Source organism: Macaca nemestrina, chromosome 2 (assembly GCF_043159975.1).
Source record: "Macaca nemestrina isolate mMacNem1 chromosome 2, mMacNem.hap1, whole genome shotgun sequence".
NCBI lineage: Eukaryota > Metazoa > Chordata > Mammalia > Primates > Cercopithecidae > Macaca > Macaca nemestrina.
In genome coordinates this window covers 120,356,421-120,373,384 of record NC_092126.1, presented here as the reverse complement: position 1 = coordinate 120,373,384, position 16,964 = coordinate 120,356,421, and the positions used below count along the sequence as shown (strand labels likewise).

At 41.7% G+C, this 16,964-nt stretch overlaps 1 protein-coding gene and 1 long non-coding RNA gene across 6 annotated transcripts in view; one reads left to right on the top strand and one right to left on the bottom strand.

Moving 5' to 3' along the window:
- The window catches only part of LOC105482527 (Rho guanine nucleotide exchange factor 3), a 346,919-nt gene that overhangs the window by 240,054 nt on the left and 89,901 nt on the right, over positions 1-16,964 (top strand). The gene's annotated exons all lie outside the window — the stretch shown is intronic.
- On the bottom strand, positions 6,700-7,304 carry LOC139361980 (uncharacterized). The gene is made up of 3 exons (XR_011620104.1): positions 7,222-7,304; positions 6,904-6,992; positions 6,700-6,790 (listed from the first exon to the last, which is right to left on the bottom strand). It is a non-coding gene; the product is annotated as an uncharacterized lncRNA (long non-coding RNA).

Genomic DNA, 16,964 nt, shown 5'->3' with positions numbered 1-16,964 from the left:
CATCCATGCATCATCTCACGCAGTTATCACAATAGCCCTATGAGGGAGGTACTCTTTTCATCCCCATTTTATAGGCGAGGAAACTGAGGCTCAGAAAGATTACTCACTCACCCGGGGTCTCAGAGCAAATTACTGGTAGAATCAGAATCCAGACTGGGACTGCTAGACTCCAGTATATGGGTTCCTAGCAGTGCTCCATAATTAACTGGCTTGTGTCACCCTGACCTTGTCACCTCACAGAGTTTCTTCACTCTTTTTTACAGTGTACATTGTTCAACAAAATCTTTAAACAGTGATGCCACTGAAGTGTTTTACTCTGAGAATCCTGTTGTATCATTAGCTCTTAATGATGGGCTATAAATGAACTCCCTAGATTTTTCTAATCCATTCCTTCCCACCATTTCCAGAAAACAATTACTAAAATGGACTTGATAGTAGTTCATTCCTTTCATTTTATCTTTAGGAAAGAAGGCAAGGAGGTGGAAAGCTGACCAAGCTGGCTATTAGCTCTGAACTTAATAATTGCCAATAATCTTCAAAAATAGTATTGAGCTGTGTGAGCCCTGGTAATTACATAGTAGTGTGTAAATGGTTCAAAGGCTAGGCTTTTAAGCAAATTTGGATTTACATCATAATCCTGGCACTCTGACCTCAAAGAAGTAAAGGTAAAGCCTGACTGAATCTCAGTTTCCTCATCTATAAAGGGAGTCATTAGAAGGATTGAGCTCTAAAGGTTGTCCTGGGGATTAAAGGAGATGATACTTACAAAGTGCTCAGCACAATGCTGCCCCTAATTGTGATTTAAAAAAACCTGGCTGCTAGTAATGCAACCATTTATTATTACTATTACTATTATTATGTCCTGTTCTTACTCCTTCCCCCTCCAAAATAAATACCACCACAACAAAATCTCCATTTCTATCACTGACATTTTGTAAACTGACAAATGTAAAGACATTCTGTCACTGACATCTTCTTCTTTGCAGTGGTTTGCAAAGCACCTTGCAATTTCCTCTCTTCTTAATTCCTGGAATTCTGTTTGAACTTGAATTGCTTAAAGCTCTCTGTTCAGCAAACTATCTCTTGTGTTTTTTCCTCTGATGTCCACAGGCTTTGAAACAGTAGCTTTTCCATAATCTTTGACAAAAGTTTGCACTAACTCCCTGAAGGATTGGTGGTTTCAGTACGGCCTTCTCGGCCTTCTTGTCCATCTGGCTCTCTGGCTCATTCTGTTTTTGTTTGTTTGTTTTTCCTTTCCTCAAGATCTTTTCTCTTTGCTTAGTTTTTTTAAAGGGGAATCCCTTGAAAGTCTCCTCTAAAATATTCTTACTCCCCTTTTCAAGATTAAGCTGTTATCTTGGTGACAGGTACTGACAAATACCACATAGACTCACAAATGGTCATGTGGTTTGGCTCACAGATTAGTGCCTTTTTCAGGTGATAATTATCCCCTGGGCAGTTACAAAAGCTTTGTCATAAAAAGTTGATTATTTATGGCAACCCTGGTTCTGGCAGTTAAAATAACCTGGGGTCTAGTTATTTGGGGTTTTCTTTCTCTCCCCAAGGAACATCTCTGGAATTCATTTATGGCAAAAGAAACACACAAGGGCACGTATCAGCTTTTTAATCAAGATAACCTCTCATCTGTAGAGCATTTCATAGATTCCAAAGCACTTCCAAGTCCACAATCTCCCAGTGAACTTGATTCTGGGAGCCAGTCAGATGTGTCTTTCCAGGCAAGGTGAAAAGGGAGGAAGAGAAAAGTGAGAGCAGGAGGCTGGCCTGTGGGGTTGGATTTTGAGGTGATTAGCAGTCTGGCAGATGCAGTTAGGATATGCCTGGCTGGACCATGAAAAGATGGAGAATTGGGACTCCTGCTTTCTGGTGCCTTTTTCAGTCATGCTAATAACAAATGACCTATGATAGGATTTCACAAGACTCAGAGAGAACCTCAATCATTAAACAAGCCTTTATACATTCATTTGAGCTGTTGTCTTTTTTCCCTCTTATGTTTAAGAAATCCATTTATATTGTAACATTTTACTCTGCATCTGCTGCAAGAGGAAACTATAGGATAATAATGATTGCTTCCTGAGCAAAAGTAAGTGAATTCCTAGCAGAGGTCATTGGAAAGATATATGGGGAGGAAAAGTGGAATATTTCTTCTTTTAGTTTTGATAGTGTTCCAAAGAAGAAGAAACAAATTTGAAGAAACTGATGGTTTACAATATTTACAGAAACACCACTACCAAAATGCCTTGGTTCTATCAGCAGCTGTGTGCACCTCAGTTCCATTACCTCTCCCCTTTTTATAAAAATGACATAACCACGTGGCCCATGATTGGGAGACCTTCCTTCTGATACACCGTGATTTTTTTTTTTTTTTTTTTTTTTTTGAGACAGAGTCTTGCTCTGTCACCCTGGTTGGAGTGCAGTGGCATGTTCTTGGCTCACTGCAACCTCCACCTCCCAGGTTCAAGCGATTCTCATTGCTGTCTCCCAAGTAGCTAGGATTACAGGTGCCTGCCACCACACGTAGTTAATTTTTGTACTTTTAGTACAGACGGGGTTTCACAATGTTGCCCAGGCTGGTCTTGAGCTCAGGCAATCCACCTGCCTTGGCCTCCTAAAGTGCTAGGATTACAGATGTGAACCATTGCACCTGGCCACAACCGTGATTTTTATTTTGTGTATTTTCCCTGCCAAGCTTTTCCACATATATATTTCACATATATATACACATATATATATATAGAGAGAGAGAGAGTATATTTATATATATATATATATACACACACACACATATATATATCATAGGTGCCCTCATAAACAGTTTTCATCCTGCTTTTTATTAGCTTAGCATGTTCCCATATTGCTTGGCTTCATGAGTACACTTGTTTATGCAGTGTTCGTGCAGTGGATGGCCTATAATCTAATTAAACATCCCCTATTGCCTGACATTTGGATTTCAGGGCAATTAGTGCAGGCCCTGGAGCCAGCCTGACCCAGATTTCCTGCTGTGCCACTTCCTAGCTGTGCGATCTTGAGGGCTTGCTTTCTTCATCTGTGCCATGGGAATGATAATACTTTCCTGAAAGGGTTGTTTAGAGGAGAATAATGTATATAAAGCATTTAGTTCCTGGTACATAGTGTATTTTTCATACTTAGTAGCTAGTCTATTATTATTTCTAATTTTCACTATTTAGATGACAGTACACTGAAAATCTTTTCTTCTTTTAGATTCTTTTCTTCTGAGACAGAGTCTTGCTCTGTCGCCCAGGCTGGAGTGCAGTGGTGTGATCTCGGCTCACTGCAACCTCCACCTCCCAGGTTCCAGTGATTCTCCTGCCTCAGCCTCCCAAGTACCTAGTACTACAGGCTTGCCCCATGATGCCCGGCTAATTTTTGTATTTTCAGTACAGACAAGGTTTCACAATGTTGGCCAGGCTGGTCTCAAACTTCTGACCTCAGGTGATCCACCCACCTCAGCCTCCCAAAGTGCTGGGATTACAGGCGTGAGTCCAGCCATTGGATTATTTTCTTTTGGTAAAGTCACACATGTAGGGATATCGGGCTAAGATATTTGCATATTTGTATTGCTGTTGGTAGATACTGACATCTCTTGATATCACCGTAGTTTTTACGTCATCAGTGGTTCTACACATGCCATTTTCACTTACAACCTCACTGGCATTGGCCAGAAATGATAATTTTTAAGTTGCATAATTTAGTGTTAAATATGATACCTGGAGAAACTGTACCAGCAAGAAATTACCCTCACCAGCAAGAAATTGTAACTTTCTAAGTTGAATAATGTGGTTTGTTATCATGATACCTTGTGATCTGCTCATATTGGAAAAGTAGAGAGGATAGTATAATTAGCACCTGGTCACCATCATCCTGCTTCAACAATTACTGACTTCTTCCCAGTCTCACTACACTGTGTTTTTAGGAGTATTTTAAGCAAACCTTGGCCATATATCACTTTACTCATCAGTACTCTGCTATACCTCTCTACCTGATAAGGACCCTTCCTTTTTTTTTTTTTTTTTTTGTTTGTTTGTTTGAGACAGGGTCTCTCACTCTGTTGCCCAGACTGGAGTGCAATGGCCCGATCACTGCTCACTGCCCTCACTGCAGCCTCTGTCTCCCAGGCTCAGGTGATCCTCCCACCTGAGCCTCCCGGGTAGCTGGGATTACAGGCATGTACCTACTAAACCTGGCTAATGTTTTGTATTTTTTTTGTAGAGGTGGAGTTTCACCATGCTGCCCAGGCTAGTCTCAAACTCTTGGGCTCAAGTGATTCACCCACCTTGGTCTCACAAAGTGCTGGGATTACGGGCATGAACCACCACGTTTTTTTCATAAGTCACCATCCCTTATCCCATCTGACAAGATTAATAATAGTTCCTCAGTGTTATCTAATATTCAGTCCAAAGTTGAATGTCCTCATATGCAAATTTTACTTCAGACTGCACATGAGGTGATATTGAAGAATTCTTGTTAATTTGTCTCAGAGACATCCTTGTACAGTTAACTTGTTTGAATCAGTATCCCAACATGATCCACTCATTCCTTTCTTTCCTTTTTTTTTTTTTTTTTTTTTTTGAGACAGAGTCTCTCTCTGTCGCCCAGGCTGGAGTGCAGTGGCGTGATCTCGGCTCACTGCACGCTCCGCCCCCCCGGTTCACATCATTCTCCTGCCTCAGCTTCCCAAGTAGCTGGAACTACAGGTGCCTGCCACCACGCCTGGCTAATTTTTTGTATTTTTAGTAGAGATGGGGTTTCACTGTGTTAGCCAGGAGGGTCTCGATCTCCTGACCTCGTGATCCTCCCACCTCAGCCTCCCAAAGTGCTGGGATTACAGGCGTGAGCCACTGTGCCCCGCCTCTTGCCTTCTTTTTTAAGAGACAAGGTCTTTACTATGTTACCCAGGCTGGTCTCAAACTCCTGTGCTCAAGTGATCTCTTGCCTCAGCTTTCCAAGTAGCTGGGACTACGGGCATACACCACTGTGCCTGACTGGTCCACCCATTTCTTATCATTGTTATCGTGAAAAACCTTGCTTTTCCCCCCCTTTTTTACCCTCTTGCTGAGGAAACCAGGTCATTTTTCTGGCAGAATATTTTCTAGCCAGGATTCAGGTATGCTTTCTCATGATGTGTTTTATGTTTTCCTCCATCCCCATTTTCTGTAAAGTGGTGAGTAGATCTGGAGGTTTGATAAGCATCTTCCTTAATTTTAGCAGGAAGTTATTTTGAGGGCACAACACATCCTCACAGTCCCTCCCTGGGTAGAGTCTTATACAGCTGACCAGATACCAGTTGTTACTGGCCTCCCCTGGTAGTAGTAGAACAGCACAAAAATTCAATTGACCATTAAACTGGTTGGTCAATAGAAGCTGAATGTAGGAATAAGTGATGATATTAGCTTAGGCTGAGTGCAGTGACTCACCCCTGTAATCCCAACATTTTGGGAGGTCAAGGGGAGAGGATCGCTTGAACCCAGGAGTTTGAGACCAAACTGGGCAACATAGTGAAACCCCATCTCTACAAAAACTAAAAAAATTAGCCAGGTATGGTGGTGCATGCCTGTCGTCCCAGCTACTTGGGAAGATGAGGTGGAAGGAATGCTTGAGACCAGGAGGTCAAGGCTGTAGTAGTGAGCCACAACTGCGCCACTGACCTCCAGCCTGGATGACAAAATGAGATCCTGACTGAAAAAAAAAAAAAAAAAAAAAAAAAAAACAAGAAAGAAAAGAAAAAAAAAGTTGCACCAGGTGCAGTGGCTCATGCCTATAATCCCAGCATTTTGGGAGGCTAAGGCAGGAGGATTGTTTGAGCCCAGGAGTTCAAGACCAGCCTAGGCAATGTAGTGAGACCCCCCCATTTCTACAAAAAAATAAAAATTAGCTAGGCATGGTGGTGCATCTGTAGTCCCAGCTACTCAGGAGGCTGAGATGGGAGGATCACTTGAGCCCAGGAGGTCAAAGCTGCAGTGAGCCACAATTGCACCACTGCACTCCAGCTGGGAGACAAAGCTAGACTCTGTCTTAAAAAAAAACAAAAACAAAACAAAAAAAAAAAAACAACTGCCAACTGGTAGAACATGGTTAATTAAGTGTTAGTAATAAGAATTGTTAGAACTCAAAAGAATAAACTAGCTCCACAGGGCTGGGTTCACCTAGGAAAGCTTCTCAGAAGAAAAACTTGGTTTGAGATTTGAATAAATAATGAGTAGTATTTTAAAACATGGAGAAGGATGAGGGAGGGACTATTCCGGACCTGAGTTCAAAGATACACAAGGCTTTTTAAATGTCAACCAATTGGTCCTCTTATGTTGACAGCCCTTGATACATACCTTCTGTGCCTTTTCCTTTCTTTTGTTCTTTAATTCATTCAACAAATATTTATTGAGTGCCTATTATGAGCCAACCTTTTTGTGGCCTGAGGAATGTGTTCATGAGGCAGCCTAGTTTTATGGTAAAAACATCAGCTGGGAATCAGAAGACTTTAGTCTTCTCTTAAGGCCTGTTTTTAGAATAGAAGTACAAAAAAATTCTTTAAGGTTATTGTTGCTGTCAGTATCTCTAGATAGAGACTTTGGCAGCTCAGACAGAGGGTGTAGCATACTGTCACCTTTCCTGGGAAGAAAGGACTTCTGCTGTTTGAATGAAATAGTTTTTTTCCTTACCTTCTTTCCTCTCTCTTTATTCTTTCTTGTGGGAGCACTTTATCCTTTGAGCTCCAAAAACAAAGCTGGAAACCCATGAAACGATATTTGCCACGACCCTGGGCAAAGATACAATTGAAAACAAGCAGAATTCTTTAGCATCCAGACAGTTCGCCTTTGTTCATATTCCAAGCGCGTGGGATGGCAGCAGGGGGTGCAGGGGGAGGTTTACCTGTGGTTATCCTGCTGAAAGAGGTGTGCTCATTCTCATGAAAAAGAATTGATCTTGAGACTGAAAATGGCTTATGGCAGGGTGGGTGGCTGAGAACAGAAGACATTGTTAGCATTTTTGACATATTCATACATCTTGAGCAGCAGCTCAACTTCTATCAGTTTGATCCAGGTCTTTTTTCCTTTGAATTCAATTCTATCAGCATCTATTGAGTGCTTGCTATGTGCAATACTAGTCATTTCAAGAGGAGGAATTTAGCTTCCTTTCCCGTTATCTCCACCAGCCCCCTCACTCCAGAAGCACTTCAAATAAGCTTACAAGCTAAGTATGTACACTGTAGTTGCTGTGCAAATGTAGCTTTGAGATGGCCACCCTGCCACCCTGAAGTCCCTCTCTTCTTCTCTGTCCTTTCCTATTGCATAAAATTCAGAATTTTCAGGAGAATTTCAGAATTTTCAGTAGAGTTTCAGAATTTTCAAGATAGAAGGAAACTGAGGGTCACCCAGTTCTGTTTGGTAACAAATGTGTTCCACTTCTTCCCCTAGCCAGAGTCCCAGGACAGAGGGTTAGCTCATAATGTCTTTGGCTCCTCTTTTATCCGTAACCTCCCGGGTATAAAATGTAAGTGATTAGTGTTCTACAAGACTTGGATTGAAAAACTTTAATCCAGTGCATTCTGTTTGAACAAAACAGGGTCCAGGAAAGTTAAATAACTTGTCCATAGCTGCCACAGTCTGTGGGTAAACAGGGACCAAAACCCAAGGCCACTTGATCCCCCATGCATAGCCTTCCTATAAAGCCACTTGCCCATGGTGTGGACATGATTGCCCTGTGGGTATGGGGCACGCTGGGGCCAATGACATGCTATCTTTGGGAAAGGGTGTAGCTTTGTGGTTAAGACCATCAACATTCTGGCAGACTAAGTAAGTTCTGGCATGGCTATTTAGTAGCTGTGTGACCTTGAGCAAGTTACTTATCTTCTCTGAGCCTCCATGCCCTCATTTATAAAACAGGGCAATACCCTCTTCAGCAGGTTGTGAGGATTCAGTAAGGTAATACATGTCACATACTTGTCACAGGTCTGGCATAAGGCAAATGGCACCTAACATTATTTTCTAAATTTTCAGCACTCAGATGTGAACTTCCCAAGTCATAATGGTTCTTTCTGTTCCATCTGGAGTTAACTCAAACCTGTCTTTATTACTCCATTTGTTGAAATAGAATCTGATATGGAACTTTTTGCTTGGAAGATGTGCCACACATGTAGTCTACTGTTAGAAATTGTTTAAAAATAAGAGTTTCAGAGCTGTCTTTCCGACTGGTTGGTTGGTTCCTGGGTTTTGAAGAGACTTATCTCCTTGCTCTGTTTGGGACCATAATAAACCTAGCTACTGTTTATGAAATTATTACTATGTGGTAGCCCCTGAACCAGGCTTCTCTCTAATCTTCACCTCCACCCTTTGAAGTAGGTGCTATTCAGTCCTAATTGCAGATGAGGAAACTGAGGTTCTGAGAGACTGAGTAACTTGCTTGATGGTTGAAGGTATTTTGGTGGTTCTCCCTCGTGGAAGGTAGAGGAGCACACTGTGTTCTGCAGTTGTCTAGATGTGAGATTATGTCTAGGGTGACTCTAGCACTTGGGGTTGACACCTGACAGGGACTTGAGTGAACATCCAACCCCCTGGTTGATCAACAGGGGAAGCTGGTGAGCAAAGAGGTCACGGGACTGGACCCAAGTCAGTGCTGCTTCTCATTCAGTGTTCTTTCAGTCACATCATATGGGCTCAAATCCTTGACCCTTGCATCATAGGCTCTGGCCTCAGGACTCCCTGGTTTGTGACTAGCCTGTGAATTAATGTTCCACTTGAGAATTGGAACTTCAGGTTCTAGAAGCAAAGTGCTTGTATTTGAACCCCAGCTCTGCTACTTACTAGCTGTGTGACTTTGGGCAAGTTGCTTGAACTCTCTGTGCCTCAGTTTCTCCTACTATAGAAGTACTCATTTCATAGGATTGTTCTAAGGATTACTTGAGATACTTCATTAAAGTCAAAGAACAGTGCCTGGCAGAGAGCAAACACCTCATCAGCTCTCAGCATCATTTATTGAGCTCTCATCACTTGCCCGGCATCTTTTGGCAATGGGGATGTAGCCTTGTACAAGAGATTCATGATTCTTGTGGAGCATATAGTCTAGTAGGGGAAACAAATGCTAGAGAATGATGAAGATTATGATTTATTAAGTAATTCTAGTGCTATTTGTTATTTATGGGGCACTATTTAGAAGTTGCTGCAAGGTATCTTTGTTTTTAGTTCTAATTCTTATAAATGGACAACATTAATGTAAATATTTTGGGTAAGAAGTTTGGCCAGGGTTGCACAGAACCCTCAGCTTTGAGAAGCCCGTGGTTTAGCATCTCATGCCAGCAACCATCTATGTGTGTATTTTTGTTTTGTTTTTTAGGGACGGAGTCTTGCTCTGTCACTCAGGCTGGAGTCTAGTGGTACAGTCATAGCTCACTGTAACCTCCAACTCCTGGGCTCAAGCCATCCTCTTGCCTCAGCTTCTAAAAGAGTTAGGACTACAGGAATGCACCATCATGCCCTCCTAAATTTTTACATTTTGTATACAGACAGGATCTCACTATGTTGGTCAGCCTGGTCTTGAGCTTCTGGCCTCAAGTGATCCTCTTGCCTCAGCTTCCCAAAGTACTGGGATTACAGACATCAGCCACCATGCCCAGCCAGTCATCTGTGTTATATCCAGAACAGAATTAGCTATGGCCCCACTACTTAGATGCAAGCAGCCCACCCTCGAAGGGCAGAAGAGAAGCTATGACTGGGCAGAATCCACAAGGCAGCAAGACTTGGTCCACTGAAGGAACAGATAGCTCTCATAGTCATAAGAGGCCTGTAGGAAGAAGACAGGGTAGGAACCAAATGCTGCTGTAAAGATAACACAGGCACTATGTAACCAAGTACCTATTTTTAAGTGACAGTGGTGTATTTTAGGCCAGTTCTGTCCTATTTGTAGTCTATCTCCATTTTCCCTCAGTAATTCTTTTCTCATAGTTGATCTTTCCTCTGTTTCAACCTCTTGTTTGTTTTGCCATTTGATATTAAAAGAATCTATATGCATATGCATTTCTTGACAAATGAGTACATTGAGCTTAATTTTCTGATGAGCCCTTATAAAATATTACCATGCTGAAGTAACCCAAAATGTGGGCTGCCTATACCAAACATGCTAATTTTAGACAGGGTGCTTTCATCAGTACCTAAGATAAGAATTTTTATTTGAAAGCTTTCTTGAAATTAAATGCATAAAATCAAGATAATACTCCATATACACTTCAGTCTTTGCTGTTTAATAGAATCACAGAAGCATACACATTTATGTTTAAATCACCTTGTTATATGGTTCAAGAATCTATGTCTCAGAGAGATTAATTGACTTGCCCAAGACCACAGACTTAATGGCAGGGCCAGATTGTATACCATGTCTTCTTTTTTTTTGTTTTTTAAATTTTTTTAGAGATAGGGTCTCACTCCGTTGCCCAAGCTGGAATGCAGTGGCGTGATCATAACTTGCTGCAGCCTCAAACTCTTAGGTTCAAGCAATCACCCTGCCTCAGCCTCCTGAGTAGCTTGTGCCATAGGCATATGCCACTGTGCCTGGCTAATTGTTATTATTATTATTATTATTATTATAGTAGAGATGGGGTCTTACTTTGTGGCCCAGGCTAGTCTCAAACTTCTGGGCTCTAGTGACCCTCCCACCTTGACCTCCCAAAGTGTTGGGATTACAGGTGTGAACCACTACACCTGGCCCATGTCTTCTAATTTAGGTCACTTCACTCTTCACTGTGCTGCTTCTTTTTTTTTTTTTGAGACGGAGTCTCGCTCTGTCGCCCAGGCTGGAGTGCGGTGGCGCGATCTTGGCTCACTGCAAGCTCCGCCTCCCGGGTTCACGCCATTCTCCTGCCTCAGCCTCCCGAGTAGCTGGGACTACAGGCGTCTGCCATCTCGCCTGGCTAGTTTTTTGTATTTTTTAGTAGAGATGGGGTTTCACCGTGTTAGCCAAGATGGTCTTGATCTCCTGACCTCATGATCCACCCACCTCAGCCTCCCAAAGTGCTGGGATTACAGGCGTGAGCCACCACACCCGGCCACTGCTTCTTTTATATATGTGCGACAGTCAAATCCATTTTTGAAATTATAGGGTTAAATCAAAGAATTAATCTCTTTGGAAGCAAGGAGTGTTGGAAAAGTTCTCCAAATTCCATCTTTTTTCCTTAATTCATTTAAAAAAAAAAAAAAAAAGGAGAAGGATGATTTATTTACCAGAAGGGTTAATAATAGCATGGATTATGTGCTAACCATATGCCTAGAAATCTGACATACATATTATCTCATTGGATTATTCATGTGTCTTTAATTCATTAAAGCCTTGAAACTCTCATATCCCCATTTTATAGATGCTTAAACTGATGTTTGTCATCATTAAGTAAATTGTCCAAAGTCATATAGTTGGCAAGTGAAAACTTGGTATTTGGACCCATGCTTCTCATTCTAAAACAGGGGTGTCCAATCTCTGGAAGAAGAAGAATTGTCTTGGGCCACACATAAAGTACACTAACACTAACAATAGCTGATGAGCTTTAAAAAATTCGCAAAAAAAAAATCTCATAATGTTTTAAGAAAGTTTACAAATGTATGTTGGGCCACATTAAAAGCCATCCTGGGACGCATGCAGCCTGTGGGCCATGGGTTGGAAAAGCTTGTTCTAGAGCTTGTATTCTACGTTCTTCCAGGAAGAAGGACAGAGTGTTGAGTATTCCACAAAGAAAAGTTTGCTGTAAAGCCAGATTGGGAGGGAAATATCTTATTCTTTTTCAGTTTACTAGCTCTTTACTTTGTAATTTAACCTTCCATATTAAAAGCTTCTCTAGGAAGTGAGAATTAATTTGGGGGAAGGAAGCCTCAATTATTCCTGCTTCCAGCTGGTACAGATGCTTGGCCTCTTCAGGACAGGTAGGAGGGAGAATGTTGGCATCTCTCTACTGAGCTCATAAACTGGAGAAGCATCTAAATTCAGGAATTATGCCAGGTGGGGTGGGGGTGTGGGAGGGAGGAAAAGGATGTGGTGTTTGGGGCCCATAACTCAGGAAATGTGATGGCACCTAATTTCAGAGTGGCATGAGGCAAGCATTTAGGAAAAGAATAGTGAACTATTGTTATGGGTTTTTTTTTTAAATGGGTGGGTTGTTTTTATAAAGTTTTATGAACAGGAAACTGAAGCAAAATGCTGATCCTTTTAGTTTTTGAACTCTGCCAGCATCATTTTTATATTTATTTTTGAATTTTGATGACAGGCACTTCCTTTAACACTTCTGGGGGTAAAGTGTAACAAGATACCCAAAACTGCATTTCATAACAGCAGAATCCAAATGAAGAGTTGTAGTTTCAGATCTTTTCGATAACACAGTGAGACAGAATTGGATCCTTCCCCAACCAGGGGAGAAAGAGAACTCTTTCAGTAACTGAGGCAGTCTGCAGAATTTTTTCCCTTTCAAAACATTCTAGAAAATTTTCCTAACATGTGGAAAACCTCTAACATGTATTAAAATGGGATAGGCTGTGGCAAAGAAAATACAGATCAAATTCTCCTCCTCCCATGAATCATAAAAACCCAGCCTTCCCAGCTATTGTTTCTCCTGGAAGATGACTTCATCTTAAAGAAAGTGGTTCTATCTGTTGTGTGTTTTGAATGCACTAAGCCAACGTTTCAGGCATCTGGCTGCCAACTTTGGAGATGTTAAAAGCCTGTTTTGTTCCTGCAGGGCACTCTTTCATTGCCTACCTTGTAAAAGTTATGTCTTATTGCATTTTCCTGGCACCAGAGCAATCCTTGTACCTACCCATTGCATTTGGTTGTTCTGAGCCTGCAGGCAGCACTGGGTTATTAAAGTTCAAGGAGGAATCCACGTGATGTTGGCTTTACAATTTTAATTCTCTCTTGCCTTCTTGCCTCCCTTCCTCCCACTCAATGACAGATGAGCTTTGTTCACCATGTATTGTCTCTAAACCAGAATGATCTCTCAAAATATCTCTTGTAAGACTCTAGGAGGGGAGAACATGACCCCCCTTTGGTGGAGCAGCTAGCAGAGAAGTTTCCTTCTTCCTTTGGCTTCTTTGAATAAAAAGTTCTTGAGTCTATAATTTATCATCAGCCTGGAACTTCAGATAAGCACCATGTTTAATCTTGCAGAAACATCAGGCAAAATCTCCCCCCTCCCTTAAAAGTCAGCCCCTTAGGGCCCACCTCAAGAAAACAAAGTTTTGATACAGATGACACTAGGTGTGAGCATGGCAAGTAAAGAAGGAGAAAACATTTTTGTAGAGTTTAACCTGGAATCAAAAACCTAGAGAAGGGAATGAAAGAAATAACCTTTAAAGGGAAGGAAAAGGGCAGGTGAGCATGTTGCACAGCGTCTATTTGACGTCCGTTTGTCACTAGTTTCAGCCTTCCTGGCAAGTCCACCTTGTTCAGGAATTAGTGTGTAAACAGCTGGAAGGAACTGAAAGCTCTATCATATCTGAGAGGCCCCCACAGTCTAACACTGTAGGAGCCGTTTCTCAAAGTGGTTTGGACTCTTCAAGAACCTAAACATTAAAATTAGGGGCCTATTTGAATTACCTTTCAAAATTTCAAACAGCCCACTATAGTATTCTGCATATTATTTTTTGGTCCCATCTCAGAAGTTTTAAATATGGTGTGTTCCTCCTTGCAAAAATCTTCTCTGGGTTTGCTTCCTTCATGACATGTTCTTTGATTAGCCCCATTTCAATTTAATTTTCATTTCAACAAATATGAGCCAAGAGTCTGCTATGTGCCAGCATCATAGGAGGAGCTGGGGCTACTGTGATGAGCAAGATAGATATGGTCCCTGTTCCCTTGTAGCTTGCAGCCGGGCAGCAGAGACAGACATAAAATCAGTCAATATGAGCAGGCTGACTACTGGGGAAGAAGAGGTACTTGGCACCTTGGGGGCACAAAGTAAGGATTACCCTAGCCTGGGGGTCACAGACAACCTTGAGTAAGAGGAATTAGCTAGGCACAGCTATCAGGTGGTTGTACTTATTAATGCTAGAGTTGAAGAATCAAATGATAGTACCATGATAAAATCTGGGGAACTAGTGACTAAGTGCTTCTGTTCAGTCCTCTATTGCCAAGGCTTTTGATTTAATCAGAATTGTAGGCACGAGAACTGTTTGCTGAGCTTGGTTTTGGCTGTGAGATGGAAAAAAATTCAAGTAAAGCAGAAACTGTCTTAATTCAGCTCCCACTTAACCAAAGCATTCAGTTAACCCACACCCACTAACCCCTCTGTGAAACGTGTCTGATACCCACAGCACACAGAACACTTTCAGCTAATATGCTGCTTCTAGCATACACCAGCCAGTTTCCACTCCCACCAGATGATACACATATTTGCCAGGAGTACCCGAACCTGTTTCTACTAGTTGAACTTGTTCTGTAATTAAAGTCTTCTGCCCATGCCCCCACCCCCACCACCTGCCCTAGCCCCAGCCCCAGCCCCAGCCTCAGGTCTTTTTTCAAGTAAACATCTCAAGCCAAGTGCCCTCCGCCCATTCTCTGCTCTACAGCTAATTTTTAAAAAAACGTAAATGCTGTCATGCCCTCTGGCTATGAAGATAAACATGTTTTAAATTGGAACCTTGGATACCAGATTGTAAATCAAGTCCCAAGAGCCAGAACACATCTCCTAGTGGGTGGCTTACTTGGTAGTTTACTCGGAGTATAGATTTGTCGATTTTTCATCATATCCTTGAGGTACCCATCTGTATATAGCATGGTGTGGCACACAGTAGTTCCTCAGTGCATGTTTGTTTGGATGAACAAGTTAAGAGGCTCCCTATGCCCATTCTGGGTTTTGATGCTACAGCCATTGGGCTAATTACCCCCTGTGCACCTCAGGACTGAAGATTTGTGGTCAGAGCATTTCTAGCCTGTGGCTGGGGGGTTCATTATTGGGCTTGCTGATCATTCTGATTCATAACACAATGTATGTTACTCAAACAGTGCTTTTTGAGGGTGTTTTACAGATTTCTGGGTCTGCTGCCAAAGGTTCCAATTCACTGGACCCAAAGTGGGGCTCAGGGATATATATGGATTTGATAAGCTTCTTAGTCAATTTCATAGCAGGTGGCCTCTGGAAGTGTCCCTGACTCCTCAGAAGTCATTTTTCTATAAATGTATGGGTTTTCAAATTCAGGCCAGATGATATGAATACTGCCATATTTTGCTGTTTTATACATTTTCCTCCACATGTTAACTTCTCTGGAATTGCCAAGGGTCTTACAATTGATCATATAATTTAATTGGCAATATTTGTCTTTTCTTTTCTTTTCTTTTCGAGACTGAGTCTCTCTCTGTCGCCCAGCCTGGAGTGCAATGGTACAGTCTTAAGCTCACTGCAACCTCTGCTTCCTGGGCTCAAGCCCCCCGAGTAGCTGGGAGTACAGATGTGTGCCACCATGCCATCTACTTTTTCTATTTTTTGTAGCGACAGGGTTTCAGCATGTTGCCCAGGCTGGTCTCCAACTCCTGGGCTCAACTGATCTGCCCGCCTCAGCTTCCCAAAGTGCTGGGATTACAGGGGTAAGCCACCACACCCAGCCTATTTTTCTTTCTAGAGAGTACATAAAATAATAGCACATATTACAGTCTTAGGTTTGACGAAATATGGTACTTTGATTACTGAGTTTGTAGTTGATAGAAGAGAAAACACCTCTAATATCCAAAGCTAGAATTTGCACATTTTAGGTTCTAATTTCTCTGAATAATGGTTAGTATATGAAACCCACATAAATGAATACGAATACCTTAGTTGTAGCCTGAAGGGAATAAATAACTAAATAAATATATGGCCAGGCATGGTGGCTGACATCTGTAATCCCTTTGGGAGGTCGAGGCAGGTAGATCACATGAGGCCAGGAGTTCGAGACCAGCCTGGCCCACATGGTGAAACCCAGTCTTTCCTAAAAACACAAAAATTAGCCAGGCATGGTGGTACACATCTGTAATCCCAGCTTCTTGGGAGTCTGAGGCAGGAGAATTGCTTGAACCTGGGAAGTGGAGGTTGCATTGAACCGAGATTGAGACCACTGCACTCCAGCCTGGGCGACAGAGTGAGACTCTGTCACAAAGGAAAAAAAAAAAGTTAAAAAATTTTAAAAATTAAATATAACATATTTATTGAATCCTTAACCCCCAAATATGAAATACTCTCAAACAAAGGCAGACTCTCCATAAAGTTCAAAGATACTCTAGTAGTACACAGAAAATGTTTTATTAATTCTGTGGGCAGAACAAGCCTGCTGATAGGTATAAGTTCAAATTGGAGAAGGTCAGGATTCTTACTGCAAAATCTTGAGTGAGACAGGTTTTTGTTTATACAAGCCGTGCATCCAGAAACACCATATATCAAGAAAATAGTAAATTAAACCCCTTGGGGTTTTTATTTAATCACTGAGTTTGCATTTCTGCCCCCTAAAACAAATATAGTGGCAAAGGTTGTCCTGGGAAAGAATAAGACTTGAAAAAAATTCCCTCTTCCCTGTTTTCTTCTTTGTTATACTTCATTGAAACTTTAATTTTCACTGCTGTTTTAAAGTATATTTGTGTACCTGAAGCAGTTTAAGACAATTTTCTGTCCCCTCACTCTCTTACTCCTATATTCCTCTTTATTCTTTTGTCTGTCTTGTGTTTTATGGAATTTGTTATTCAGCCAAGGGTCTGGTCTGGGCATCAGGGAAGACTTGATTCATTGCCCTATTCTGGTGTTTCTTGGCACTCAAGCATTTCTTCTTTGCCCCACCAAGCCTAAGCTGATATTTGATACCAATCAATGATCAAAAACTAAAGTGAAAATACCTTGAGGTCAATACCCACAGATTCCCTTGGCTCTAATGCCATATTTCAGTGCCACTCTCTGTTTACCACAGCATTTCTCAGTAGTGGCACTATTGACATTTTGG